The 14848-nt window shown below is 52.0% G+C and overlaps 1 protein-coding gene and 1 pseudogene across 1 annotated transcript in view; both read left to right on the top strand.

The window, feature by feature from the left end:
• The window catches only part of LOC103128202 (leukocyte immunoglobulin-like receptor subfamily A member 6), a 180698-nt gene that overhangs the window by 153649 nt on the left and 12201 nt on the right, over positions 1-14848 (top strand). The window lies entirely within an intron of this gene.
• Positions 11659-13034, top strand: LOC132533107 (leukocyte immunoglobulin-like receptor subfamily A member 5; annotated as a pseudogene).

The following is a 14848-nucleotide window of genomic DNA, read 5'->3' as shown; positions in this document are numbered from 1 at the left end:
AGTTGATTATCCAAAGGCATTTGAGAGAAGCATAGGGGTTAAACCAGTAAGGTGAGGTAGAGAAAGAAAAACAGTGATTTTTGTAAATCATAGATATCACAGGGCATAGGGAAATGGAGTTTTTTGGGGTTACTCTAACTGGTGTTTGAGGTGTATGATAGAGTGTGTTCTACTATGTGATCTAAAGGTGTAGTGGATGTGTGAACTTCGAGTGACTATATGAACTTTGAGTGAACCTCAAAGTAGGCAGCCATGTGGCCTGCTAGCAGGGAGAAACTAAGCATAAGAGGCCTGTAGGATTTCTGTAAGCTTGAGAGTCTAACAAGGAGAAACTAAGTCTGGGAGACTTTTACCTCTTGGCTCATCTCTATAAGGAGAGAGGCTAACAAGTGGGGTGTCTTTCCAGACTTCCATCCAAGGATGGGGGGGAGCGTCTCTAAGCTCTACCAAATTTCACATAATCCCACAATGAGTAGTGAAGCAGGACTGCAGGTGTTGCCTTCTCTCTCCCTCTCAATCTCCCCCAATTTATGTCTTTATGCAAACATCCCAATAAATACATAAAATGTAGAAAGTGTTCATGGCCAGAAGCTATTATGAACCTCTTGAGCACCACTACACCTCACACCAGTAAGAAGGTAGACCACTAACAAGTCAGGAGACAACAGGAATTGGCGGATGTGGACAGAGAGACCCTGCCACACGCCTGGGTCCACATTGGTGCAGCTTCCATGGCAAACAGCACAGAGCATCCTTAATCCTGTGCAGATGGAAAGACCTTGAGCTCCAGCAACACCATGGTACTCATGTCTCTAGCTGACATGGAAATGTCAATTCAAGGGGACACATGAAACCCACGTTCAGAGTTGTGATACTCATGTCAGCCAAGAAGTGCAAGCAGTCTACATGCCCAGTGACAGGTGACTGGAGAAAGAGTTATGGATACACACTCAGTGGGAGACTTCCCAGCAAGTTGAAAATAGAATCATGAGTCCTTCATATAGAATGGACAGCAGTGGAGGTGATTCTGCAGTGAGGTCAGCAAGGTGAAAGCCCACTATCAGGTGGTTTTGCTCATATGTGGAACCGAGAGAGCAGGAACATCTGAGCTCGCAGAGAAGAAACACACAGGACTAGGTTAAGTGTCTCTAAGATTTGGGAGAAGTTTGGAGGTTGTCACTGGGTAGGGGTTGAGGGCACAGAACTCTGGTGGTGGGTGCAGTGGGAATGAGGTTCTAAAATCACATGCTCAGGTGAACTACTAAATGACTGATACAGTCCTTGAAGAGGGGGCTGGTGGTTGTGCACCCGGTTGAACACACACATGCAATGCAGAAAGACTAGGGTTCAAGCCCCTGGTCCCCAACTTCAGGGGGAAAGCTTCATGAGCAATGGGCTGGGCTGCAGCTGTCTCTCTCTTGCTCTCTCCAGTCTATCTCCTCCATCAACCTTCGTCTGACTCTATCCAGTCAGTAATAAATAAAAAGGACAAAGCCTTTGGGGAGACATGTGCAGGCATGTGCCCATGCACATACAAATGTGCTAGCCCACCTGGATCCCCTGGAGCCTGCCAGCTCTCACCCGGGTCTCCAGTCTATCTATCGGAATTTGCTTCAGGTAAATGCATGGCATCTATTTTTTCCTTTGGGCAGGTGTATTCTTGGGATTCGTGAGTTAGCAAAAATGGGATTCATGAGTTAACAAAAATGGTAAAATCACCATCCTTACTCTGATAATGTCCAATAGCGCTAGTTTCTCTGTCTCTTCATTTAGCTCCCTTGTTTCTTTCCTGATTTTCTGCCTGGGTGATCTGTCAAGTTGAGAGAGTGGGGTGTTGAAGTCCCCTACTCTGACTGTGTTGCTGATAATATGATGCTGTAGCTCTTTGAGTAGATATTCAGTAGTAGTAGATGGCCTCTCCTTGGAGGCATAGATGTTGATAATCACTAAGTCCTCTTGATTGACTGATGCTCTGAGCACTAAGTAATGTCTATCCCTATCTTTTAAAATTTTATTTATTTTAAAGTCTATTATGTCAAATATAAGCACAGCTATTCTTGCTCCCCTTTTTGTGGTCCATTGGCTAAAATCCTATAATTTCTAATGTACTATTAATCACAGTTCAAAAACAAAGAGTAAACAATTAAATGAGATCAGGTTTGGTGGTGGAATCTTAGAGGGCAAAGAGAGAAAGTGAAATAGAGAAGTTGAGAGAGAGAGAGAGAGAGAGAGAGGAGGAGGAGGGTCAGCCTTAATAAACCTTGAAGACACCAGTGCTAATGTCTCCCCGTCTGGTCACCACCCACACACCTGCACATCCCAGAGCTCAATGCACCCGGCAGGACTGACCCAGAGAAACACAGCTGGAAGCACGAGAGCCCCAGGAGGGAGCAGGGCCAAGACGTGCCCCCCTGGGACAGAGGGGCTCCCTCCCCACAGGGGAGTTGCGTTCCAGTGACAGGGACAAGGGCCTCTCACAGGGACACCGGGACATCCCTGAGGTGCTGGGTGATCCTGTGGATCTAGTGACAGACAGGTCTACTTTTAGGACCCAGAGCCTCTGTCCATAGTCTGGGCCTCCGGGGAGAGACTGGGACCCCGAGAGGCCCTTCCCCTTCCTGTGAGGACAAGAATGAGAAACCTGATTTCCACATGAACACAGAACTTCTCACATTGTGGTGCTACCCTGCCAGCCCTGGGACTCCCCAGCTCTGAACCCTGGGGACCATGGGAGAAAGCCCCAGCTGGACTCTCACTGCCCTTCTCTGCCTGGGTGAGCTTGGGGACAGAGGAGGGGTCCCCTCCCTCCCAGGTCCTGTCCCTGAGGGACCCCTGACTCAGGGCTCAGTGGGGGCAGGCCTTCTGGGAGGGGGTGTGCTCAGCCCAGAGGGGACCCCAGGCTCAGGGCCCAGACCAGGCCTGGAGCTTCTGTGTGTGATGGGTGGGTGGGTGAGGGTCTCACAGGGACTCTCTTCCAGGGCTGTGTTGGGAGCTGTGGGACCAGATCCAGGCAGGTGAGTCCCCACACTCCTCAGCCTCAGCCCAGAAACCCAGGGAAATGGGCACAGTGGGGGTGGGGAGGTTCCCTTGTGGGAGGAGCCAGAGGACATCTGGGGAAACTGAGGCAGAGGCAGCCCTGACTCTCAGCTCTGACTCCTCCACAGGGACCCTCCCCAAACCCTCCATCTGGGCAGAGCCAGGCGCCATGGTCCCCAAGGGGAGCCGGGTGACCCTGTGGTGTGAGGGGTCCCTGCAGGCTGGTGGCCACCGTCTGTATAAAGGGAACGTCTCTGTGGACTGGGAGAGTGATGTCCTGCAGGAATCCTCAAACAAGACCGGGTTTGTCTTTGAGCCTGTAGTCTCACATTATGGGGGTCTGTACTGGTGTGGCCCCCTCAACTGTAACTCCTCCTCAGAGTGCAGTGAGCCCCTGGCACTGGTGGTGACAGGTGAGAGGGAACCTGGGACCCTCCCCACGGGGGCTCCTCCTCACAGGAGAGGGGCAGAGTGTGGGCTCAGGGGCCTCAGCCCACAGTGCAGCCTGGGATGTTGAGGTGACGGCCCCCTAACACAGCTCCTCTTCTCCCTCAGGAGTGTTCCCCCCACCCTCCCTCTCAGCCCACCCGAGCCCTGTGGTGGAGGCAGGAGGGAGGGTGACCCTCTCCTGCAGCTCAGAGACAGCATCGGGCACTTTCCACCTTCTGAAGGAGGATGGCGCTGACCCACCCCTCCACATGGAACAGCGACCCTCCCCTGGGAGACCCCAGGTCCTCTTCCCTGTGGGCCCCGTGAATGCGTCCCACGGGGGCACCCACAGGTGCTACGGCTTCTCCAGCTCCTACCCCCAGCAGTGGTCAGAGCCCAGCGACCCCCTGCATCTCGAGGTTACAGGTGAGAGGCCCTGCTTGTCCTGTCCCTCCAGGTGCCCTTGATGCCCTAAACCATGTGTCAGTAGGCCCAGGGATGGTGGGGTGACCCCTTAACCATGTGCCCAGTGGGCCTCAGGGATAGTTGGGGGTGATGTCCGGGGTTCAGAGTTGCAGAGCAGCCTGGGGAGCAGTGAGGACCCTGAGCCTCTAGTGCCTGAGGTGAGTTCCATGTGTCTGTCTGTCCCCAGGGGTGTTGGAGGTGCCCTCCCTGGTGGCCCAGCCAGGCCAGCTGGTGCTGACCGGGGACAGCCTGACCCTGCAGTGTCGCTTCCAGGCCGGCTTTGACACATTCTCCCTGACCAGGGAAGAAGATCCCTGGGGCCCAGAGCGGCTGGATGGGCAGCGCAGCCCTGACTTCCCCCTGGGCCCCGTCAACAGCTCCCATGGGGGCCGGTACCGGTGTCTCGGGAGACACAGCCTGGCCCACATGTGGTCAACCCCTAGTGACCCCCTGGACCTCCTGGTGGTGGGTGAGGAGCCCCCCAGGGTTCTGGGGCTCCCTACCCATGGGTGAAGGTGCAGAGAGGGGTGCTGGGAGGAGGCTGGTGCAGGGAGCAGGGGGAGTAGAGGAAGGACCCCAGAGGGGTGGGGTCTGGGAGGGCCACAGCAGGGTCCCTGGAGGATGGGGGCCCCCGACAGGGTCTCTGTGGTGGGGCTGCTGTGACCCCACAAACCTCCCCCAGGTACACACAACAGGCCCACCCTGTCAGCCCTGCCGGGGCCCTGGGTGCCCTGGAGAGGGGACATGACCCTGCAGTGCCACTCTGACATCCCTGCTAACATCTTCTGGTTGTCCAAGGAGGGGTCCCCTGCTCCCCCTCAGTTTCAGTGGCTATTGTACAAAGCTGTGCCCTATCAGGCCAACTTCACCTTCAGTGCCGTGACCCAGGGACAGTGTTGTTGTGGCGGTCTGGTGTTGGGCTGCACCGTGGAGAAGAGAGTGGACGTCCAGAGCAAAGGGGTACACAAATCTTTATTATAGGATGGGGGGGTGGTTCAGACCACGTGGAGCCAGCCGGCAATGGCCGTCCCCACTACCTGACCATGGGGGGAGAGCAGGGGGCGAGATCTGAGAGGGGGGAGCTGAGAGCCCAGAGAGGGGGGGGTCAGGGGGCTTTTTATTGGGCGACAACCAGGGGTGACGTGTGGGGCCAGGATTGGTTGAAGGGGGCACTGCTAGGATTTCGTGGGGCGTAGTAAAACCTGTGGGCGGAGACTGCATCAGAATAACTCCTCAGCAACATCTCATCCTATCCCTTTATATCTAAATGGACACAGTAAAGAAAAATGGAATGGAGCAGGCTTAAATGTTTTAGAGGAATGCCGTGCTCAGGTGGGAAGATGTAGGACTTTCTGTGGAGGAGGGAAGGCTTAAATGGCTGCGAACCTTGTGAGATTTATGCGTCCTCTTGTGCTCAACCCCTCTTTAGAGAGAAGACTTACCTGGAGAGACTCATCTCATAGGTTTAAGTGCAGCCTGCTCAACCATCTCTTCACAATATCTCTACATCTTTTCTATCTTTCTATCTAGTAATTGCATAAGATGTACAAAGTCTGTAAAAGACTATCATGGGGCAGAAACCTTTTGAGCATAAGCCTAAATGATATAACAAAACAGGAAGGGACAATTAGGGGAGTAGTAAAAGCCAGTGTGGTGTGAAGGGAAGGATTGGTGTGTAAAGGAACATTCCCTGCTTGGGTGGTGAAAGGGGCGAGGGTACATAATGAGGGGGAGGTGGGAGGCATGACCCACCAAACAGAGGGGCTATTTGGCATTGTATAGTCCTCAAGGCAACAGTCTGTAAAGTCTATGAATTACTCAGGATCAGTCTATGAAAAACCAGCAGCGTGAAGGGAAATAAGCTGCTTCAAAATTGTGTAAAATGTATATAGGGTATGTCAGAAAGTCCGATACAAGTCTCAGTCCGAAGTAGATGGCTAGGGGAAGAATTGGCAGGGGATGTGACGCTGCATGAGGGAGGTCAGTCGCAGGAATGTTGCTTTTCTGTAGATAGCCAGCTGGAACCGCCAACACGTGACAGGCAGGTCAGAAGCAGGAACGGCAACCAGGCATGAAGAAAGTTCTGTCCTTGGAGACTGTGTATCAGGTTCTTCAGATCGCGTTGAGTGACATCTAGGGTTTCGGGGGGTGTGCCACGGTAGTCGTGCCATCTAGTGGGTGACGTCAGGGTGTGCAGGGGTTCAGATGGTTTTTCCGGGATTCCTGTGAAAGAAACACAAACAATCTGCTTCTCGTGGTTAATTTGAACTTGTAACAAGTTATAGGTTTGTTATAGTTGATACCTCGATGATTATAATTGGTTTAAAATCTCTTTATGATTTTATTTAAAGGCCATCTAATGTGACCTCCTGTAGCAGCCTCTACCGCAGGATCTTGAGACCAATTTTAGCTAAAATATGTATTTTAAACAGACTCAAATTGCTTAGAGAGTTAACGCATATTCGTGACAATGATTTTAACGTTTACAGTGCCAGATTGATGCCAGATATGTTGTGGATTAATTTCCACAAGATAGTTTACAGGGCACCTTTGGAGGCCCTTCAAAGGTGTCCTGTATATAAAATTTATATAGTTTAGTTTTGGGAATGAATAGTCACGTTGAACATTTAGACTTTTACCTAAATAGTAAGTTACCTTAACAAATTAATTTTTACCTTGTCTGGTAAAAGTGTAGCTGTAGGGTTACACTTTTGACCGTTAAGTTAGTGTTACCAAACTTGAGACATACCCATAAACATTTAGTTATAACAAACTGGAGGAAAAAGAACTTTTGTTATAAAACACATTTAAAAACAAATTTATATCTGTCATTAGTCACACAGTTTAAGACTAAACACTTACATATATACCAAAACTATATATAAAAATCAAAAGAGGGAGAAAGAAAAAATTTTTTGTAATGTTTCTGGACGTCTCCAGAAACTTTGGCTGCGTCCAGCATTTTTATATAAAGCCAATTACCTTTTAGAGTACTCCAAGCAGATGGGTCATGCAAAAAAAAAATTTTTTTTTCATTCAACACACTCACTCACAAAAACAACTGGCCTGTTATAACATAAGACATACAGGTAAAGGGTAGGAGAGAGGTCTCTGTGAGCCAGATTTTGTAGGTTCTGCCATGTTGTATTACGGGTCCTGATATGTATCCTGCATCTGGTCCTCTTGTAGTATTTCTTGTTCTTCAGGAATAACAGCGCCATCCTGCGGGTATTGTCGGACATGGCGGGCAGGAACCCAGACAGGTTTAGAGAAATTTTGAGGGAAAATGCATGCGAAACCCCTTCCCATGGTCAATAATGTGTCAGGCCCTTTCCAAATTTTATCGAGTGGGTCTCTCCATTTGACCTTAATAGATGGGAGGGTAGATGGTGTTTGCCAGGGAAGAATAATAGGGGGTAAGGCCGAGTTATTGTAAATATTAAAGAGATTTAACGTAGTTAAGGCTTTTGCTAGCTGGATATTGGGGGAATATGTTCCTCCTTTATCTTTATTTAGTTGAGCCTTCAGAGTTTGATGGGCCCTCTCGACAATGCCTTGTCCCTGTGGATTGTAGGGAATACCCGTGGTATGAGTAATATTCCAGAGGGAACAAAAATCTTTAAATTGTTTGCTTGTAAACATAGGTGAATTGTCTGTTTTCAAAAATAATGGGACCCCCATAACGGCAAAACAAGAGAGCATATGGCTTACAAGCTTTTTAGCACTTTCTCCTGTCTGAGCTGTAGCCCACATAAATTTAGAAAAGGTATCAATTGAGACAAACACATATTTTTGTTTGCCAAAGTTTGGTATGTGGGTGACATCAATTTGCCAAATAGCATTAGCTTTTAAACCTCGGGGGTTAACCCCAAGGGTCTGGATAGCAGGTGTCTTTATGACACTTGCACAAGAAGAGCATGTAGTGAGGATATGTTTTAACTGTGGTACAGGAACATCAGGGAATCGAGCTCGAAGGCCTTTAAGATTAACATGGGTTAGAGAATGAAAATTAGCAGCATCAGAGACAGAGACTGGGAAAGTTCCTGTGGCGGCAAGGCAGTCAACTGCAGCATTCCCTTCGGACAGGGAACCAGGAAGAGGGCTGTGGGAACGAAGGTGTTGAATATACAGTGGTTGGGTTCGAAAAGAGAGCATAGAGGCGATTTGAATCAAGAGAGGGGAAAGTGGGTTGTCATCAATTTTCACATAAGAACGAGCAAGCCATGGAAGTAAGTTAACAGTATACACACTGTCAGAAAAAAGGTTGAAGGATTCTGGTACAGCTTTTAGTGCAAGGAAAACAGCATAAAGTTCTTTGTACTGAGGGAAATTCTCAGGAAGCTCAGTAGAGGTTTAGGAGATTGTTTGTCTGGGTAATATATAAGGGCAGCAGCTCCCCTTTTTCCGCCATCAGTAAAGATTGTAGAAGCAGAGGGAATGGGATCCCGAGAGAAAAGTTTAGGTGCTAGTAGAGGCAGAAGAGGTAAAGAAGCTATCAATTTATTAGAAGGAAAATGGTTATTTATTTGTCCTGGAAACCCCACGAAGCTTATGGCAAAGCGGGAATGATGGCGTATAAGCCACTCTGTATCCGTGAGAGAAAAGGGCAGAATGATTAAATCCGGTTCTTTCCCTAAGACCTGCACATACCTATTTCTCCCTTGGCGAACCATGAATGCTAACGCGTCTATCTCAGTGAGGAGTCTTGGAGCTCCTCCTACTGGCGTGTGAAGCCATTCGAGAACCCCATGGTCTTGCCACAGTGCCCCTACTACTGTGGGGGTGGAGTTGAAGATTAGAAGGTTTACCAGAGAGGAGGGGGAGAATCGAACAAGGTGCATGTCCTGGAGGGCCTGCTTAACCCTTTCCAGTGCCAAGGAGGCCTCGGGAGTTAACTTACGTTTTGAGGAGGGCTGTTTGTTTCCTTTCAACAGGTCAAACAGTGGTTGGAGGCAGCTTGTGGGCAGATAGAGATACTGCCTAAGCCAATTTAAATTTCCTAGAAAACTTTGTAAAGAAGCAAGAGTAAGGTTAGAAGGGAAGGTAACATTAGGTTTTAAGGGACGAATTTGCGTTAGAGAAATCTCTGAACCTAGGAAGGATATTGGAGGGATTAGCTGTATCTTCTCAGGGGCTACATTAAGGCCACTTTTCTTTAATGCAGGAATGAGAAAATCACATAAGGCATAGAGATCTGTATCTGATTTTCCCCATATTAAAATATCATCTGTATAATGAAAAATATTAAGGCCCTTATGAATATATGGGACAAGGGCAGATTTAACAGCCTCCTGACAAATAGTAGGACTATTGGCCATACCCTGGGGCAGCACCACCCATTCAAATCTATCAGCAGGGCTGGCATTATTAATAGACGGAACAGAGAAGGCAAAACGTTCACAATCTTGCGGATGCAAGGGGATAGAGAAAAAACAATCTTGTATATCAATAGCTATGATTGGAATTCCCGTGGGAATTGCAGAAGCAAGAGGCAAACCCCTTTGGGGGGAGCCCCAGACCTGCATGGTTTTATTTACTGCATGGAGATCTTGAAGGAGGCGCCATTTTCCCAAGCGCTTTTTAATCACAAAGACAGGAGTATTGGGCGCCATTTGTTGTTAAAATTCAGAGGCTCTAGCTGGCCGGGCTAGCTTCACGGGCAGGTAACAGAGATGACCAGAGACATACGGCTGGGCAGGGGAGCTGTATTTCTTTATTCAGGAACAACGATTCATAAACTAACACAAGCTAATCACCAAACGGAACTCTGCTGCCTCTTTCCCCCACGACGGCGCCAAGCACTCTCTCTAACTCTGGAACTCTCCAACTCTGGAACTCTCTCGGGGTTCCTTCGGGGTGGGGACAAGCGGGCCCGCAAAACTAGCAGGACTGAACCAATTTTCTTGGCAGGGGGAGAGCTAGAACAACCCAATGTAAAGCATACAACAGGACAGGGGGCAGCTACAGGTGCTACAGCTCCCTCAGCAGTGCCCCCCACCTTCTGTCCCTCCCCAGTGCCCCCCTGCAGCTCCTGGTCTCAGGTGAGGCCCCTGTCCTGTGTCCCAGGGGAGAGAGAGCAGCAGCCCTCAGATGGGCGCAGGCCTCAGCAGAAACACCTGTGCAGGGTGGGCATCCCAGGTGGGCTCAAGCTCCAGGGAGCTGCTGTTCTGACCCCTGTGACCTCGCCAACACCTCCAGCCCCATCAGACCATGTTGGGTAGTATGCCAGCTCCCCCCGGCTTAAAGCCTCTGTCTCTAATCCTCCTTAACTAAGCACCACCATGCCTGCAGGGCATTGGTTTGATCCCACTTAAAGCTGCAGTCTATTTACATAAACCACTGTTAACTAAGCACCATCCTGCCTCCAGGGCATTGGTTTAATCCCCACTGGTTCATGCGTTTTTTCTTTCTCCCCACCCCCTATTCTAGTACATCCTCTTCGGACCTGACACTTCCGCCTCAGGATATATAAGGACAGCATTGTGATTAGAGATAGCTTAGATTGTGCTGCGTTCCACACGAATAAAGACTAAATTGCATACCACTCAGCCATGAGTCCCTGGTCGTCTCTCTCTCCCGCCCACAAAGCTAGCCCGGCAAGACCACACGGTGGAGAACGCTGTCTACTTGGCCATGGTCGCCTTGGTCCTGGTGGTGCTTGGGGTCCTTCTGTTTCAAGCCCGATTCACCAGCACAGGAAGAGCCCAGAATCCAGCTGGGAGGAATCCTGGGAGAAGACAGACTCCGGGGATTGTGCACTTTCCCTGCACCTCAGGGCTCTGACCACCCGGGGACATTTGATGGACTCTCCCCAGGATGCCTTTGCTTCCCTGACCCTGGTGACCCCTGGGACCCCACCAGGGGACATTCATGCACTGAGACATGAGGGTGGCTGCCAAAGCCTCATGTTCAGAAGGTTCTGGAAGATCATCTGGATTCCCAAGTCCCAGGAACTGGCACTGAGAACACAAAGCAGTGAGGCTGTTGGAATCAGGAAACATGGGCTGTGAGAGATCTGGATTAAACTGGTTCTTCCCTCCCACAGTCTGGATGTGATGTCTGCCTTCCTTCTGCCCTGCCCTGAGGCTGCACCCACACCTCAGATTTGCAGCCACACCCAACTTTGTCTGAGAATCAGCCACTTCACCCTAAATCCCAGCCCCTCACTATCCTTGAAGAGGAAGCAGAGGGGCACAGGAGGTGGGAGCTCTGCCAGGAGACAGGGTCTGAGGGTCAGGAGGGCCCGGGATGCTCACAGAGGGAGGAGGAGTCAGCTGCCCAAAAAGAGAAGTCCATGCAGACGTGGTGGGGAGAAAGCCCACGCTCTGGGCTCTGCTTCCTTCCCTCTCTGCCTGGCTCCCCTGGGTGCCCAGGCCACAGGGACCTGAGCTGACAGCACAGTGACCTTGGAGCCTAGTCTGCAGATCTGAGCCTGCAGACAGCATCCCTGTGAACCCTCACAGATGGTGGGGGCCGGGGTCACTGGCCAGGGGAGGTTCCAGGGGTCTGGGGGTCAGCTGATGGGATTGGACCCTGTGGTAGAGGCACTGGGGCTGGCTGCTCTCTTATAAAATGAGGGTGAGGCTCCTGTAGAGGCAGTTCCCCTTCCTGTGGGTGTGGTGATGTGACAACCTTGTCACAGGGAGGCCCAGCTCTGAGAGAACACACTGTGTGTCTGTCCATACTGCTGCTCTCAGAGGGGCCTCTGGGCTCAGAGGAGGACATGCCATGACCCCCAGCCTCACAGCCCTGATCTTCCTGGGTGAGATTAACCAGGGGGGACACCCCAGTCTGGGAGGGACCCCCCAGCCAGGTCTGCTGGGTCAGGGCCCCAGGACTCAGGGGCTGTATGTGGGAGGCTGGTGCTCAGGACTCTGGACACCCCTCTCACAGGGATTCTCTTCCAGGGCTGAGTTTGGGTCCCAGGGCCTGTGTGCAGGCAGGTGAGTCTGTCCCCAGGTTCACCAGACCCTCATTGGGGACAGGGGACCCCAGACCTGATAAGGAGAGCAGATCTGAGATATTGGGTGGGTGAATCTGGTGGGTCCTGAGCTGAGAGCTGATGTCTGGGAATGGGATGGTGCTGTGACCCTATCTCTAATTTCTTTGCAGGGACCCTCCCAAAACCCACCCTCTGGGTTGAGCCAGGCCTTGTGGTCCCTGGGGGAGCTCTGTGACCCTCTGGTGTCAATGGACTCTGGGGACCCAGATCTGTGCTCTCAATAAAGACAGAAGCTCAGAACCCTGGAACACACAGAGGCCATGGGAACTCGGAGACAAGGCCAAGTTCTCCATCACCAATATGCTACATCTCCATGCAGGCAGATACCCCTGTTACTGTGTCAGCCCTGCTGGCTGGTCAGAGCCCAGTGACCCCCTGGAGCTGCTGGTGGTGACAGGTGAGACTCACTCAGGGGTCCCTGTTGTTTTATCTGGGCTGGCTTCACGGGCGGGTAACAGAGATGACCAGAGACACACGGCTGAGCTGAGAACGCAGTTTAATCTTTATTCACGAGCGAGTGGGGAGACATGTGCTCTCTTGTCTTTCTCCCTCGGCGGCAGAGAGGAACCCCTAAACTAATCACCACACAGATCTGTCCTGCATCCTTCTCCTCCAGCGGCTGCAGCAGGAACTCAGGAAGTACATGGGTAGGGGGCGGGGAGAAGGGAGTAGCGCAAAACTAGCAGGGGCTAAACCACAGTCTCCCAGAGGTGGGGGGGAGGCCAAACCAAGGTGAAGCAAACAACAGGTCCCAGCTCAGGTTCTCCCTCAGGAAGGGGCACTACTTTCATGGGGCCCCATCATACCAGCCCTGGGGAGCAGGGGGACCTCATTTCCCATGCTGCCTCCTCCTCTCCTTGCATCCTACAGAAAATCTACCCTGTCAACCCTGCTGAACCCTGTGGTGACCCGAGGAGGGATCGTGACCCTCCAGTGTGTCCCAGGGCAGGGGTTTGACAAGATGGTTCTGACTCAGCAAGGAGAAGACAAGTCCCCCTGGACCCTGGACACACAGCCACACCCCAGTGGGCAGGTCCAGACCCTGTTCCTGTGGGTCCTGTGAACCCCAACCACAGGGGGACGTTGAGATGCCATGGCTATTACAGCAGCAGACCCCAGGTGTGGCCAACCCCCAGTGAGCCACTGGAGCTCCTGGTCCCAGGTAAGGGTTCCCTCCTGCTCCCTTCATGGTCTGAAGACCCACACAGGTTACAGGGATCTTTGCTCTTAAGGGAGCCCCAGGAGGGAGGCTGGGCAAGGGGACGTGAGTTTCCCTTGTGAGACACAGGGTGTGGGGCAGTGTCCTGGGTCAGGGCAGGGGAGAGTGGGCCACCTGAATTCCCGCTGGTCTCTGTAGGGGCATCTGGGAAGCCCTCCCTCCTAAGCCTGCAGGGCCCTGTCATGGCCACTGGACATATACTTACCCTCCAGTGTAGCTCTGCTGTGGCCTATGACAAACTTGCCCTTTCTCAGGAGGGAGACTCCAGCCTCCCTCTGTGCCCCGGCCAGATGACCCAGGCTGGGCTCTCTCAGACTCACTTCCCCCTGGGATCTGTGAGAACCTCCCATGGGGGCTGGTACCAGTGCTATGGGGGTCACAGCCACTCCTCCCTGTGGTTGGTACCCAGCAGGCCCTTGGACATCATGGTGGCGGATGAGGAGCCTGCGGCTCAGTCTGGATGACTCTGCAATGGGGGAGCCCCAGGGTCATGGCAGGAGAGGGGTGTGGGTTCCCCAGGGAGGGAGGCAGGTATGGGGCAGGAGAAGGACTGATGGGACAGAGACAGAGAGGAGGGTCTTCAGAGACAGGCCCTGGAGACTGAGTTCAGAGCAAGGGGGCAGCAGCCCTCACCCTTTCCTCTCTTTAATACAGCTGGCTGACACCCTCTCCCTCTCAATGCAGCCCTGCCCTCTCTGACCCCAGGAGAGAAGGTGACCCTGCGCTGTCAGTCACAGAGCCCCAGGGACTCTCTCCTGTCCAAGGAGGGGGTGCTCCAGCCACCCCTGCATCTGAGGTCAGAGTTCTGAGCTCAGGGGTTCTGGGCTGAGTTCTTCTTCCAGCCTGTGACCCCAGCCCATGGGGGTACCTACAGGTGCTACAGCACAAGTGACAGTTCCCCCCAACTGATGTCCCAGGCCAGTGTCTCCCTGTAGCTCCTGGTCTCAGGTGAGGCCCCTGATGTGCCATCAGTTTCTGCCAGGTATCTGAGCAGCAGTAGTTGAGGACCAAGCCCCAGAGCACAGCAGACTGCCATGGTGACATCCTGCCTCTGGGCCCTGTGTCCTCAGCTCTCACCAGCTGCACATCCACACTGAGTCCTATGCGAGGATTAATATGAAAAGTGCAGATTTCTAAAGATTTTATTTATTTGTGAGAAAGATAGGAGAGAGAGAAAGAGCCAGACATCACTCTGGCACATGTGCTGCTGGGGATTGGACTCAGGGCCTCATGCTGAGGGTTCAGTACTCTATCCACTGCACCACCTCCTGGAGCAGAAAACATTACTACTTTATTGTGAATATTAACTTGTTATGATTTTTTTGAGTCTTAGAGTCAATGTCTTGTGAAATGAGGTAGAGGCAGGTGTGAGCAGGAGCTGAGGGAGCACAGAGAAGTCCTGAGGGAGCAGAGGGGACCAACATGGGGGACAGAAGGGACCAGCATGGGGGACACAGTGGACCACCACGGAAGAGATAGAGGGGATCATCATGGGGGACATGGGACCAGCATGGCAGAGACAGAGGGGATCAGCATGGGGGACACAGGGGACCAGCACAGGGGGACAGAGGGAGCCAGCACAGGGGACAGAAAGACCAGCCTGGGGGACAGAGGAGACCAGCATGGGGGCAGAGGGGACCAGCACAGGGGACAAAGGGGACCATAATGGAGGACAGAGGGAAACATCATGGGTGATA

The sequence above is a fragment of the Erinaceus europaeus genome, chromosome 2 (genome assembly GCF_950295315.1).
Source record: "Erinaceus europaeus chromosome 2, mEriEur2.1, whole genome shotgun sequence".
In the NCBI taxonomy this organism is placed as follows: domain Eukaryota; kingdom Metazoa; phylum Chordata; class Mammalia; order Eulipotyphla; family Erinaceidae; genus Erinaceus; species Erinaceus europaeus.
Note: the sequence above shows the minus strand (reverse complement) of the source record. Positions and strands in the feature narration are given on the sequence as shown.